Below are 15767 nucleotides of genomic sequence, written 5' to 3' on the forward strand. Positions count from 1 at the left end.
GGTCCAGACTTGATTATTTACAGACCGCCGTCATATAGCTGGAATACTGCTGAGTGCGGTGTTAAACAACAAACAAACTTTTCTTGACTGACCATCACGATGTAGATGTTACGGAAGGATGGAGTAGGGCAGTTATGGATTAAACAATCATATATCGATAAAAGGTTACAATGGCATATGGATACATTAATTAATGATATCATTTGTACATAAATTAAATGTTACCATTGATACAGTCGGAATCTTACAATGGATTTCTAATGATTATGGAAGGGTTTTGAAGCTTTTAATACATCTTCTGTTATTTTGACTGACCATCACTAGGCGGATGTCACTGAAGGATGGAGTAGGGCAGTTATGGATTAAACAATCAAATATCGATCTATCCATGAAATATAATGGCATGCTGTGAGTATGCCAATGGCATATTGATACATCACGTAATAATTATCCTTTTTACAAAACATTAATTTTGACATTGAAGTGTTGGTGACTTATATGGATGGCACTTAACCAAGTCTATACACGGGAAATCGTTTTTTGTCAAAACACAGAATATTTAAGTTGGTTCAGAAACTGTTTCTGAAATAATTGGTTATGATCAGTACATATAGGTTAAATAGATGTCTTCATTTAACATTATTTGGCGATGTATACTCCTGTCATACAATGTTATATCTAGTTTGATTCTAAGTATGTTTGACACCAATGACTGTAGCTATATAGATCTTTACTGTCAACTGTCACATGACTTAAAACCTTCAAGGGTGATGTGTTTACGACAGATAACACAGTTAAAACATTTCCATATGTCCTTAAATGACATCTTCTGACTTGTAGCAATTGTTTCGTTGCAACAACAAAAATAAAAAATAAATAAAATAAACAACATTGACATTACACATCATTACTATGAATAAAAACAGGGTTTGTCATGTGATTCTAAATTACCCACCGCATTTTAACTTTTTCAAATATTTTATGGGTACTTCTAAGCGACAACTTCTACCCGAGCTGTTAATGTTGTAAGGGACACAACTCCTCGAAATAATATTTTGTGTATGTTGTAAACGACTTGACCTCACTGTGTAGTTTCGCAGCTGCCACTGAGACCTTTTAGTCAACTGTCAATATTTCGTCACTATTGCTAGTGGGCTCGGTGGTTTGAGAGAGACGGCATATTTATTCACACAGTGCATTACAATTCACCGGGGCACTTATTCCTATTTCTATTACTTTCGTCACCACTCGCATCTTTCCGTAACCAGCAAGAAACCTGGCCCCCTTCAAGAAGGCCGCCATGCGTCGAAACGGCGTAAGTTAATCAGAATGCTCGTTAGGATATGGGTCCTTCGAAACATACAATTTCGAGTATTTAAATCAAATTTGGCAATATGTGTTGTTTAAAAGCCTCGGAAAATGTAGATTGTCAGTTCCACACCGCAGTGTATACGGATAACAGTAATATGTTACACAAATTGATGATGATGCTTAAAAGGCAGGATGTTGACGTACACTGCGTGAGTGTACGTTGAGAAAACGGCTCACTTGACTACGACATCCGTTCATTTGAGCTAAAACTAGACCGGTTTCCATAACTACATTGAGTCTAATATCCAATGTATAATATCACAAGAGTTGAAAAAAGATGTATTTAAGTAATTAACTAATCACCGATTTCAATACAAAGTATTCACGTAACTCTTTAACTCTCATTATGTGATATTGTGTTGCGGACATGTTAGTCCATTTGCCATATTTACAAATTTGATTGTAACAGACCAAGATAGGTAATGCTCCACGAAAGACATAAAAACATGAGAAATTTTCATACAGATTAACGGAACATATGTTCGAGTGAAGTATTAGAATTTGTAAAATGGACCCGTAGCTTGAAGAGATGGCTAAATTTGCTAAGGTCACACATATTTTTCATGGTATTGATGGATAATGTCTAAAGTGCACAATTGAAGTGCATGTCAGCTCAGCTGAGTTTAGACGTGTACCAATATGACAGCTGTTATCTATTAACTATGTAAACTGCTCTGTGTTATAAAGATAATGTTGACCCGCCAGCACTGACATTTATAGAGACAATCCACTTCCATAACACGTGATTTAACAATGATGTTTGACGTTCTTTATTTGCATAAACGCGTGGATTTGTGTGGATGGGTTATAAATATCACAATTAGGGAAGTGGTACTATATTTAAAACGGATTTAATTGCAATGAATATATATTTGGGTGCTACCTGGTTCTACACAAACACCACTGTGTAATGAAAGATCCGTGTCGCATACCTTTATTACTTTAACAAACTGAGATACCTGAACAAAAATACAACTGCAAGAAAAAAATGATTCCTTAACAACTATATGATGGTTGGTACACCAGAAATCATTTAGTTTATTATTTCAAAACTTGTAAAAGAAAAAAAGAAAGCTATCTTAAAGAGATCAGCTATAAATACATCGAGGATTTGTTGACGAAAATGTAATTAAAAATAATATGTTTGTTTAGGTCTGCAAATAATCGAGTCTGGAGGGAATAGACATTCCACTGACTGACACCATGAGCATCGATCCACGCAAATGGGATACGATGGCATGCTGTCAGCGAGCCTGAACACCCGATCTCGTTTGTCGCCTCCTTCACCAAGTATGGTTTGCTTGAGACCAATTGTAACCAGAATCTACACCGGTGTGCACTTACTGAAGAAAACCAGGTACTATCTTCACTCATTTACACATATCCACACATGCATCTATTAATCTTAATTTATCTTTCAGGAATCACCAACATGTTCTGATATAAACACCGAAGTAGCATGCAAACTTGCAATATATTCCAATATCTTTCAAAGAAAAACAAATGCAAAAAAAAAATCTTCGAATATTTATTGTGTATGACAGCATTGTTTGTATCAACACCACCCAGGACTCCATACACCGCCATAGTATTTTGGGTTCGCCCTTGGAACAGGAGAATGGTCCTGGGCCGGGACACGGGACTTCTTCCAGTTCTCCAGCCTCTTCTTCATCATGTCCACTAGCTCAGGGTACTTGCCTGAGAGGTCGAAATGTTCAGTTGGATCTGCAGTAATGTTGTACAGCATGAAGGGAGGGAACTTCTGGTTATCAGCTTGATAAACACGTTCGTCAATTCCAAGATGTGGTAAAGGAGCCCAACCATTGTGAGATCCCGGACTTCCTTGCATGAGTTTGAGATCTCCATACCGTATTGCAGCTGCTTCCTGCTTGTCATAGATGTTGTAGACGAACTCATTCCGTTTGGAGGGTCCACCGTTGATGAGCATGTCGTACTGACTGACTCCGTCCATGTTTGGGTCTGTGTTCTCTCCACCAGCCAGCTCCAACAATGTTGGGTACCAGTCTACAGCATGCATCATTCCAGTGTTGAGGTAGCCCGTCTTCTTCAAAAGTGTTTTACTGTAGATGAATCCTGTACCTTTCGTTCCCCCTTCCCACAGAGTAGTCTTGGCCCCTCTTAAAGGCAAGTTATTAGCAGCTCTATACGTAGGACCACCATTGTCGGTTGTAAAGACTAACAATAAATTGTCCATGAGACCTTTGTCTTCTAATGCCTTAGTGATATTCCCAACAGCTTCATCCAAAGCACTCACCATTCCACAATAGACCCTTCTGTTTATGGTTTCTATATTTTTGTACATGTTTTCATATTTAGGTGGAACTTCGAGAGGTACATGTACAGACTGGAATGGAAGGTATAGATAAAGTGGCTTACTATTGTCGTGGTTCTCAATGATTTCAACAGCCCTGTCTGCAAACACATTTGCAGAATAGGTTCCATTGGCGTCTCTTTTGACAGTCTTGTTAACGCGAAAATCCAGCCCCACTTCATTGCTACTTAGCTGTCTCGTGTGAGTATAGTAGTCCTCATCACCAGAGTAATATCCAAGATAGGAATCAAAGCCTCTCTCTGTGGGTGTATATTTCCAGTTACAGAATCCAAGATGCCACTTTCCAACCATGTGAGCATCATAGCCAAGTTGTTTCAGTTTTTGTGGTATTGTTGTTAGATTGGCCGGCAGGTGTTTTGCTTGATCTATCCCAATAACGCCGTCCTGTAGTCCAGTGTGATAGGGGAAATATCCCGACATGAAGCAGTTTCTGGAGGGCGAACACAAAGGCTGTACGTAAGAAGAGTTGAGGATGACTCCAGCTTTGGCCAGTCTGTCCAGGTTAGGGGTGATCATTTGAGGGTTCCGAAATCCAACATCGTTCCAGCCGAGGTCATCAGCGACTATAAATACAATGTGAGGTTTCTCTGCACATTCACAGATAACAAAAGTCAGAAGAATAACGACAGCTCTTTGGAGATTCATTATGCTTCTGCTCAGTGTGATACATTGTGTTTCTATTTAAAGGTTTCCAATAGATAACATGATTTTCGTGACTTGCCTAGGGCATGAATTCTTTATGTGTGATTAGCACCTGGATAGGTCCATTGTCAAGATATATACCACAGAATTTATGCAGATGTTGCATGACCTTTTTCACGAAGCCTGCAAGTAAAACGATAACCCATATAATATATGAAATTCTTCAGTCTGAGATGTTTTGAGAAAATCGGAAGAACTGGACAATGATACGACTGCTGAGCATCATTGTAGTTAATATTTTAGTTCAGTGCTCGTATGTGTAATTGTGCTATGCGTTCATTGGACTCAAATAACAATACATTTACACTTCTTCTTTAAAATCTTAGCATTGTTAATTGTTCATATGAACGGGGCCTACAGAATAACATCAGCATACACCAGCCAGTCATGAACCGTGACCTATCTGCCTTGTGCTTGGGACTCAATGCTTTGGCTTCCATTTGCCCATGTCCACTCTTTCACCTATCAGTGCTAATTACCACTGGCCTCCTGTTTTCCCATTGCCCATTGCCTATTACTTATCTATGATAACTTAGGTCCTGTCATCCATACTAGTTGTTAGTTTCTACCCGTTGTTCTTTTCCACCTTTTGTTATCTTATTAATTTTGTTGTCCTTACATGTTCATATATATGCTCTCTGCCTCATGGCATTAATTCGCCTGGTGATGGAGTAAGCATATACTCCGAAACGTTGTGTTCCTCATAATAAAGAAGTTGACATCCATATATTCTCTTCCTTACACAATAACACAAAGAAATATATGTTCAAGAATCCATGAACACTTTCTCTTGAACTTTTTTACACTCTTAACATAGTGTTAATTGTGCATATGAACGGGGCCTACAGAATAGCTCTATAGCTGGTAATTGTTTATGTCATGGTTTATGTAGTGGACATGTGGGGGACGTGTTGGGCAGGATACGTTCAGATTTTCCTGCTATCAGTACTATTTGATAATGAATCATGAATACATGCTCATGATATAGTCGGAATCGTATAATAGAAAGGGTTTTGTCGCTTTAGTTTACACTCTTACAGCTGCCCATCTTTTTCTTGAGCGTCATTGTATTCTATTACAAGTTATTGATGTTTTGTGAAGCTTTGACATGTATTAGTTTGGAAGAACAAATGCATTGGGTTAGTTGTCATGTTTTGTGCACGTGGTATGTATCTAAGACATGACTGAGTGAGTGAGTGAGTGAGTTAAAATTTTAAGTCACATTGGCAATATTTCAGCAATATCGTGACTAGCAATAGTTTAACATAATACATATATTGAAATTTATATAAAAACCTGCCAACGAAGGACAGTAAAAAATAACTAGACTTGTCACAGAAATATATTTTAAAACTAGTATGGAATCATAAAATTGATAGCACTAAAGATAACATCACGGTATAAAAACGGGCTGTAGATCGCAAGCAACTGAAGGTAGATCACCATACTAGGTACCATGGGGACTTACAGTACTTCAGCTTCCTGCATGGAACCCAGCAGGATTTACATCATCCCTTCAGCAACTGGTGATTGTGCGCAAAATTAGCCAAAATTAAAATGACAAATATACTACGTTTAAAAGAGTATAGGCAGAACTATTCTTAATATATCCTCTCAGGGGGACAATAATTTTACACTACGTCAACCCGCTTTGAGGATACTGCCAGTAACAAACTCAGCTATAAATTCATTCTACAAATGTTAAAAGGTCATTCATTTTATACAACACATGTAATCAAAATTTTCTATACAATTTTATTTCTTTTAAAAACCCAATAATTAAATGAGAATTAATATTGTTAAAAAGATCCTTTAGAGACGATGATTTGAAATATTTATCCCTTGTGATGGCAAAATCAATACAGTCAAGCAGAACATGCTTGACTGTGATTCTCTCATCACCAGGGATACAAAATGGAGGATCTCCACCGTTTAATAAATATTCGTGACTATGTTTACTATGGCCAATACGACATCATCGTAAAATGACCTCTTCAAATCTGGACTGACAACCCAAGTAGGTGTAACGGATATTTGGTTTAATTTCATGTAATTTATTGATACCTAATTGAGAGTCCCACTTCTGTTGCATTAAATCTCTGATGTAACATCTAATAACTGGTTTGATGTCGGTGTATGGGATCAGATGTGGTGTCACAGATTTGTTGAGGGCTGCTTTTGCAGCAGCATCGGCCATTGTGTTCCAAATGATTCCAACATGGCTGGGTAACCAACAGAAAACGTATTGGCCAGTAGCAAGATCATTAAACAATTCAATAATTTCTATTAAAAGTGGATGCTTTGAAGACATTTGTTAATAGCCTGAAGGCAAGAAAGAGAGTCTGAGAAAATAATGAACTCTTTATGTTTAGTTTGGTTGTGGATGTATTTTAGAGCTGTTAAAATAGCATTTGCCTCCGCTGTGAAAATAGAGCAGTTATCTGGTAATCTGGTTGAGATAGTTCTGGATCCAATGACGGCGGCGCTTGCAACAGCGTCACCGTCCTTGGATCCATCTGTAAATATAGAACTGTGAGTATCATACGTGCTACGTAATTCATTATATTGCTGTTGATAAATTAGTTGATTTGTGTCCAATTTTTTTAGTTTACTTAATGTCAAGTCCACCTCTTGCTTTACTAACTGCCATGGTGGAGAAGTGAACAGCCGAGTGGGGGCTATGGTTTCAAGATTGATTTGGGCAGCAGAAACATCAGATTGTATTCTTATTCCAAGTGGTGGAATAAGAGATGTCTTTTTATCGTAGAGATTTTTGTACAGAGGATTAAAAACACAATCATATGCTGGATTGTAATCAGTAGAACGTAATTTAGTGATGTACTGTAAAGATAATTTAATGCGTCGGTGTTTAAGTGAAGGCTCATCAGCCTCCACGTACAGACTATGAATTCGAGGTTCGAAAGGCTCCAAGGCAAAGCCTCAGGCCCTGATGATGAATAGAATCCAGTTTTTTCATATTGCTTTTACATGCTCCACCATAGACGATGGAGCCGTAATCAAGTTTAGAGCGGATGAGGGCTCTGTACAGTTGGAGGAGGGTTTTCTGATCCCCTCCCCATTTTGCGTTTGAAACTACTTTTATTATATCCAGAGCCTTCAGGCATTTAGTTTTTAAATAATTTATGTGTGGCAGAAAGGTCAAGTGATGGTCAAAAATAATACCAAGAAACTTGGCCACTTTGACAACTTGATCGGAGCACCATCCAAAACTAATTAGGGTCCTTATGTGGCTTATACTTTCTGCAAAAATGAATGCAGTTGGTCTTGGCTTTTGAAAATTTAAAGCCATTTTTCAGACACCATTTATGGATTTTGTTTAAACACAATTGTAATCAGAAATATTAAAATCATCCACAAATAATGATCCATCAAGTTAATCGTTTAAAACCTTCGACAAACTGTTTATCTTTATGCTGAACAATGTTACAGACAAGATACTGCCTTGTGGGACACCCTGATCCTGATTGTAATGGTCAGACAGGGTTGAACCCACACGAACTTGAAATTGTCTATTTTTTAAAAACTGAGATATAAATAGAGGCAAACGGCCCTTTAAACCAAAATCATAAATCTTTTATAATACCATACTTCCATGTGGTATCATATGCTTTTTCGAGATCATAAAATATTGATATAGCATGTTGTTTATTTATTATGGAAGATTCAAAACGTACTAAATGATCGACGGTACTACGATTTTTGCGGAAACCACATTGAATGTTAGTAATGAGATGGTTGGTTTCCAAGTACCAAACTAAACGATTATTTATCATACGTTCCATAGTCTTACACACACAGCTAGTGAGGGATACTGGTCTATAATTCGGGATCGGTATGATCACGACCAGGCTTAGGATTAGGAATGACAGTAGCATTTGGCCATGATGATGGAAAATTACCAGAAGTCCAAATATCGTCAAAGATATTTAACATTGTTTCTGAACACGATTCAGGTAAATGTTTAAGGAGCTGATAGTGAATATTATCTGGCCCCAAAGCACTATCATGAGCTTGCACAAGGGCGATATGGAGCTCACGAACGGAAAAGATTCCATTATAATCCTCACCGTTATCGGACTTAAAATTAATTTTCTTTTTTTCTTGCTGTGTCTTAAATTTCTGAAAGTTTGGCACATAATTTAACGATGAGGAATGTTTAGCTAATATTTCACCTAATTTATTTGCAATATCAGATTTATCTGTTAGAAGAGTGTCACCCTCCTTCAGATGGCGAACACTGGATTTGGACCCTTTCCTTTAACTTTCTGCACCATATTCCAAACCTTAGTAAAAGGTGTTCGTGAATTAATTTTAGAAACATACTTTTTCCATTTTTTGTGCGACGAGCCTTGGCATTTGAAATTTTAAATAGATTTAAGTACAGTTATGGACTGTGGGATGACGACGAAAATATTTTTCTGCCTTCTTTATGACCATTCTAGCTTGTTTGCAGTCGAAGTTGAACCATGGTTTACGAATACGTGGAACTGTAGAGGACTTTGGGATACACTCATCAGCAATTATATTTAAATCATCAGAAAAGACTTGAATTGGATCAATTACACTTAGAAATAATTCGGGTTTTAATCGTTCAGTGCATAATGTGTGAAATAAAGACCAATTGGCCTTTGTAAAATTCCATATTAGTGATGGTGGGGTATCAGTTTGGTTTACAGTTGAAATAACAGTGGGGAAATGGTCACTTCCACAAAGGTCAAGAGAAGAGTATGAGCCAGTTGCAGGATGTAAATATGTGTTAGTGCCATCATTATAAATACAGAAATCGTTATTTGAGAAGAAATCCTCTAGTATCTTACCCTTTGAGTTGGTGTTATTACTGCCCCAAAGTGGATTATGGCCATTGAAATCTCCCATGATAACGCAGGGCTTAGGGAGTTGGTCATAAAGAGCCTGAAGTTCAGACTGACGCAGAGAAGATGATGGCGGAATATATAGTGAACACAAAGTAAAAACAATGTGCATGGTCACTCGGATAGCTACAGCTTGAAGTGTAGTATGCAGAGGAACAGGGCTGTGGATTACACCCTGCTTCACTAAGATTGACGACCCTCCAATAGCTTTAGGTCCTGGAGGAGAAAAGAAATGATATGAATTATAGTGTCTTATATCAAGTTGATCTGTATCTCTAATATAGGTTTCCTGCAGGCAAAATGCTGATGGTTTGAAGTCTTGTATTAATAACTGTAAATCATTAAAATTATTCTTTAGTCTTCTGCAGTTCCATTGAATTATATTATCTGAGGCATTCATGGGGATTCAATTGGAGAACGGGGGCGGGAAGAAGGTCCGTTCCCATGATCTGGGAGTGAGGGACCAAACTCCATGTCCAGAGATTCAAATGGATTATGAACCTCAACAGGGATTTGGAGGGAAGGCACCTCCAAGTGCTGGAGTGCCCTGGTCCTTTTCTTCATTTGTTTTTTTCTGTTTACTAGTCAAGTGGGCTTTGCCCAAAGTTTGAGTATCATTTCCTGTTGCTGATGGTGTAATTGGTGGAAAACGTTTCAGTTTGAGAAGCAGATGTCGATACCATAGGGTCAGTTTGGGAGATCTAATGAGCGTCATAAAGGATTATCTGGTCATCTCTGACCCAGGAGATTGTTGTTTGGCACAGAATAGAAGCTGTGGAAACTTTGGACACTAGAGAGGGAGAAGAGACAACGGCTGAATATGATTTTGTAGAAAGAGATAAGGATGGAATTAACTTTTTGGCTTCATGATAAGAAATGTTATTTGTGTGCTTTAATTTTAGAATTTTGGTCTCATGGTCCAAAACAGGGCATGTTTTAGAAGCAGCAAGGTGCTCACCGCTACAGTTAGCACATTTGACATCATTGGCGCACTCGGAGCTGTCATGAGCTCCACTGCAGCGGCAACAAATGGTAGTCTTGGTACAGCAGAATTTAGCGCCATGGCCAATTTTTTATATTTGAAACATCGGAGTGGGTTGGGTATGTAAACCTCCACTCCGATGTTGAAAAAGGCAGCTTTTAAAGACTTTGGAACTGTTGACGAAACTTAAATTCATGTGAAATGCTGAAGCTTACTTAATTGATACATGCTTGTCGTAAAAGGTGACTATGCTTGTAGTAAAAGGCGACTAACGGGATCGGGTGGTCAGGCTCGCTGACTTGGTTGATGCATGTCATAAATCCCAATTGCGTGCACGTGGATTGATGCTCATGATATTAATCACTGGATTGTCTGGTCCAGACTCGATTATTTACAGACCGCCGTCATATAGCTGGAATACTACTATGCGGCGTTAAACAATAATTATTTTTTTCTTTACTGACCATCACGATGTAGATGTTACTGAAGGATGGAGTAGGGCAGTTATGGATTAAACAATCATATATCGATAAAAGGTTACAATGGCATATTGATACATTAATTAATGATATAATTTGTACATAAATTAAATGTTACCATTGATACAGTCGGAATCTTACAATGGATTTCTTATGATTATGGAAGGGTTTTGAAACTTTTAATACATTTTCTGTTATTTTGACTGACCATCACTAGGCGGATGTCACTGAAGGATGGAGTAGGGCAGTTATGGATTAAACAATCAAATATCGATCTATCCATGAAATATAATGGCATGCTGTGAGTATGCCAATGGCATATTGATACATCATGTAATAATTATCCTTTGTACAAAACATTAATTTTGACATTGAAGTGTTGGTGACTTATATGACACTTAACCAAGTCTTTACACGGGAAATCGTTTTTTGTCAAAACACAGAATACTTAAGTTGGTTCAGAAACTGTTTGTGAAATAATTGGTTATGATCAGTACATATAGGTTAAATAGATGTCTTCATTTAACATTATTTGGCGATGTATACTCCTGTCATACAATGTTATATCTAGTTTGATTCTAAGTATGTTTGACACCAATGACTGTAGCTATATAGATCTTTACTGTCAACTGTCACATGACTTAAAACCTTCAAGGGTGATGTGTTTACGACAGATAACACAGTTAAAACATTTCCATATGTCCTTAAATGACATCTTCTGACTTGTAGCAATTGTTTCGTTGCAACAACAAAAATAAAAAACAAGTAAAATAAACAACATTGACATTACACATCATTACTATGAATAAAAACAGGGTTTGTCATATGAATCTAAATTACCCACCGCATTTTAACTTTTAAAAATATTTTATGGGTACTTCTAAGCGACAACTTCTACCCGAGGTGTTAACTCCTCGAAATAATATTTTGTATATGTTGTAAACGACTTGACCTCACTGTGTAGTTTCGCAGCTGCCACTGAGACCTTTTAGTCAACAGTCAATATTACGTCACTATTGCTAGTGGGCTCGGTGGTTTGAGAGAGACAGCATATTTATTCACACAGTGCATTACAATTCACCGGGGCACTTATACCTATTTCTATTACTTTCGTCACCACTCGCATCTTTCCGTAACCTGCAAGAAACCTCGCCCCCTTGAAGAAGGCCGCCATGCGTCGAAACGGCGTAAGTTAATCAGAATGCTCATTAAGATATGGGTCCTTCAAAACATACAATTTCGAGTATTTAAATCAAATTTGGCAATATGTGTTGTTTAAAAGCCTCGGAAAATGTAGATTGTCAGTTCCACACCGCAGTGTATATGGATAACAGTAATATGTTACACAAATTGATGTTGTTGCTTAATAGGCAGGATGTTGGATGTACACTGCGTGAGTGTACGTTGAGGAAACAGCTCACTTGACTACGACATCCGTTCATTTGAGCTAAAACTAGACCGGTTTCCATAACTACATTGAGTCTAATATCCAATGTATAATATCACAAGAGTTGAAAAAAGATGTATTTAAGTAATTAACTAATCACCGATTTCAATACAAAGTATTCACGTAACTCTTTAACTCTCATTATGTGATACTGTTTTCGGACATGTTAGTCCATTTGCCATATTTACAAATTTGATTGTAACAGACCAAGATAGGTAATGCTCCACGAAAGACATAAAAACATGAGAAATTTTCATACAGATTAACGGAACATATGTTCGAGTGAAGTATTAGAATTTGTAAAATGGACCCGTAGCTTGAAGAGATGGCTAAATTTGCTAAGGTCACACATATTTTTCATGGTATTGATGGATAATGTCTAAAGTGCACAATTGAAGTGCATGTCAGCTCAGCTGAGTTTAGACGTGTACCAATATGACAGCTGTTATCTATTAACTATGTAAACTGCTCTGTGTTATAAAGATAATGTTGACCCGCCAGCACTGACATTTATAGAGACAATCCACTTCCATAACACGTGATTTAACAATGATGTTTGACGTTCTTTATTTGCATAAACGCGTGGATTTGTGTGGATGGGTTATAAATATCACCATTAGGGAAGTGGTACTATATTTAAAACGGATTTAATTGCTATGAATATATATTTGGGTGCTACCTGGTTCTAAACAAACACCACTGTGTAATGAAAGATCCGTGTCGCATACCTTTATTACTTTAACAAACTGAGATACCTGAACAAAAATACAACTGCAAGACTGCAAGAAAAAAATGATTCCTTAACAACTATATGATGGTTGGTACACCAGAAATCATTTAGTTTATTATTTCAAAACTTTTAAAAGAAAAAAAAAAAGCTATCTTAAAGAGATCAGCTATAAATACATCGAGGATTTGTTGACGAAAACTTAATTAAAAATAGTATGTTTGTTTAGGTCTGTAAATAATCGAGTCTGGATGGAATAGACATTCCACTGACTGACACCATGAGCATCGATCCACGCAAATGGGATACGATGGCATGCTGTCAGCGAGCCTGAACACCCGATCTCGTTTGTCGCCTCCTTCACCAAGTATGGTTTGCTTGAGACCAATTGTAACCAGAATCTACACCGGTGTGCACTTATTGAAGAAAACCAGGTACTATCTTGACTCATTTACACATATCCACACATGTATCTATTAATCTTAATTTATCTTTCAGGAATCGCCAACATGTTCTGATATAAACACCGAAGTAGCATGCGAACTTGCAATCTATTCCAATATCTTTCAAAGAAAAACAAATGCAAAAAAATAAATCTTCGAATATTTATTGTGTATGACAGCATTGTTTGTATCAACACCATCCAGGACTCCATACACCGCCGTAGTATTTTGGGTTCGCCCTTGGAACATGAGAAGGGTCCTGGGCCGGGACACGGGTTTTCTTCCAGTTCTCCAGCCTCTTCTTCATCATGTCCAATAGCTCAGGGTACTTGCCTGAGAGGTCGAAATGTTCAGTTGGATCTGCAGTAATGTTGTACAGCATGAAGGGAGGGAAGGTTTGGTTATCAGCTTGATAAACACGTTCATCAATTCCAAGATGTGGCAATGGAGCCCAACCATTGTGAATTCCTGGACTTCCTTGCATGAGTTTGAGATCTCCGTACCTTATGGCAGCTGCTTCTTGGCTGTCATAGATGTTGTAGACGAACTCATTCCGTTTGGAGGGTCCACCATTGATGAGCATGTCGTACTGACTGACTCCGTCCATGTTGGGGTCTGTGTTCTCTCCACCAGCCAGCTCCAACAATGTCGGGTACCAGTCCACAGCATGCATCATTCCAGTGTTGAGGTAGCCCGTCTTCTTCAAAAGTGTTTTACTGTAGATGAATCCTGTACCTTTCGTTCCCCCTTCCCACAGAGTAGTCTTGGCCCCTCTTAAAGGCAAGTTATTAGCAGCAACATATGTGGGACCACCATTATCGGTTGTAAAGACTAACAATAAATTGTCCATGAGACCTTTGTCTTCTAATGCCTTAGTGATATTCCCAACAGCTTCATCCAAAGCACTCACCATTCCACAATAGACCCTTCTGTTTATGGTTTCTATATTTTTGTACATGTTTTCATATTTAGGTGGAACTTCGAGAGGTACATGTACAGACTGGAATGGAAGGTACAGATAAAGTGGCTTACTGTTGTCATGGTTCTCAATGATTTCAACAGCTCTGTCCGCAAACACATTTGCAGAATAGGTTCCATTGGCGTCTCTTTTGACAGTCTTGTTGAAGCGAAAATCCAGCCCCACTTCATCGCTACTTAACTGTCTCGTGTGAGTATAGTAGTCCTCACCACCAGAGTAATATCCAAGATAGGAATCAAAGCCTCTCTCCGTGGGTGTATATTTCCAGTTACAGAAGCCAAGATGCCACTTTCCAACCATGTGAGCATCATAACCAAGTTGTTTCAGTTTTTGTGGTATTGTTGTTAGATTGGCCGGCAGGTGTTTTGCTTCATCTATCCCAATAACGTCGTCCTGTAGTCCAGTGTGATAGGGGAAATATCCCGACATGAAGCAGTTTCTGGAGGGAGAACACAAAGGCTGTACGTAAGAAGAGTTGAGGATGACTCCCGCCTTGGCCAGTCTGTCCAGGTTAGGGGTGATCATTTGAGGGTTCCTATATCCAACATCGTTCCATCCGAGGTCATCAGCGACTATAAATATAATGTGAGGTTTCTCTGCACACTCACAGATAACTAGAGTTACAGTAAAGCATAAAGTTGATATGAAATTCATATTGTTTCTGGTGAATGCATTAATACGTAGACGTATTTAAGGGTGTTTTAAAAGATAACGCGACTCGTGACTAACCTTATTCTAGTCAGCTTGAATTCTTATATCTTGGAATGCTTACATTGACACATTCCAGACTATGTTTATATCACGCATTAAATAGAACAGTCTAGATTGTACATGTAAAAATGTAAAACTAATTTTATATTCTATAATCGTAAAAGGATGGGACGTCAGGCTTTAGTCCTTGGATATGAAGTTAATTGACATAATCTATGGCGTCAAAAGAGTCCATGCTCACCTCAAATGGTTTTTAGAACTGGGACACATACTGTTAAAACAACAAACCATCATGAAATTATTAAAAACAATTACTCAACTCAAATGCCAACCACTTTTTTGAAAACAGGTTCTATCTTCCAAGTCCTATAAATGCAGATGTGACACATTATTTGGACAATTTTTCAAAAATGAAAGTAAATGTCATCTGAAATGTACTTGAAGAACAATATGTGAAATGCTGGACTTCATAGTTGTTAACACCTACGTGCAATTTGGTTGACATGACTGACAAGCCAGAGGTAGGGGTCTCCACGGGCACCAATTGTGTTCCCCACCTTGCTGATCTGTTTGTTGAGGCATATGTGTCAAAATGTCTTCTCCGATTGGCAATATCAAAACAACATTTGGCCAAGTAGTTATAACTTAAGCTACGGGTAAATCCAAGATCTAAATTCGTCT

At 38.0% G+C, this 15767-nt stretch overlaps 2 pseudogenes; both read right to left on the reverse strand.

Moving 5' to 3' along the window:
- Positions 1-2885: 2885 nt before the first annotated feature.
- Positions 2886-4399, reverse strand: LOC139478707 (arylsulfatase B pseudogene; annotated as a pseudogene).
- Positions 4400-13576: 9177 nt separating this feature from the next.
- LOC139478953 (arylsulfatase B pseudogene) lies at positions 13577-15050 on the reverse strand (annotated as a pseudogene).
- Between the last annotated feature and the right edge of the window lie 717 nt (positions 15051-15767).

This window comes from Haliotis cracherodii, unplaced genomic scaffold (genome assembly GCF_022045235.1).
Source record: "Haliotis cracherodii isolate W230 unplaced genomic scaffold, xgHalCrac1.p SCAF_4, whole genome shotgun sequence".
NCBI lineage: Eukaryota > Metazoa > Mollusca > Gastropoda > Lepetellida > Haliotidae > Haliotis > Haliotis cracherodii.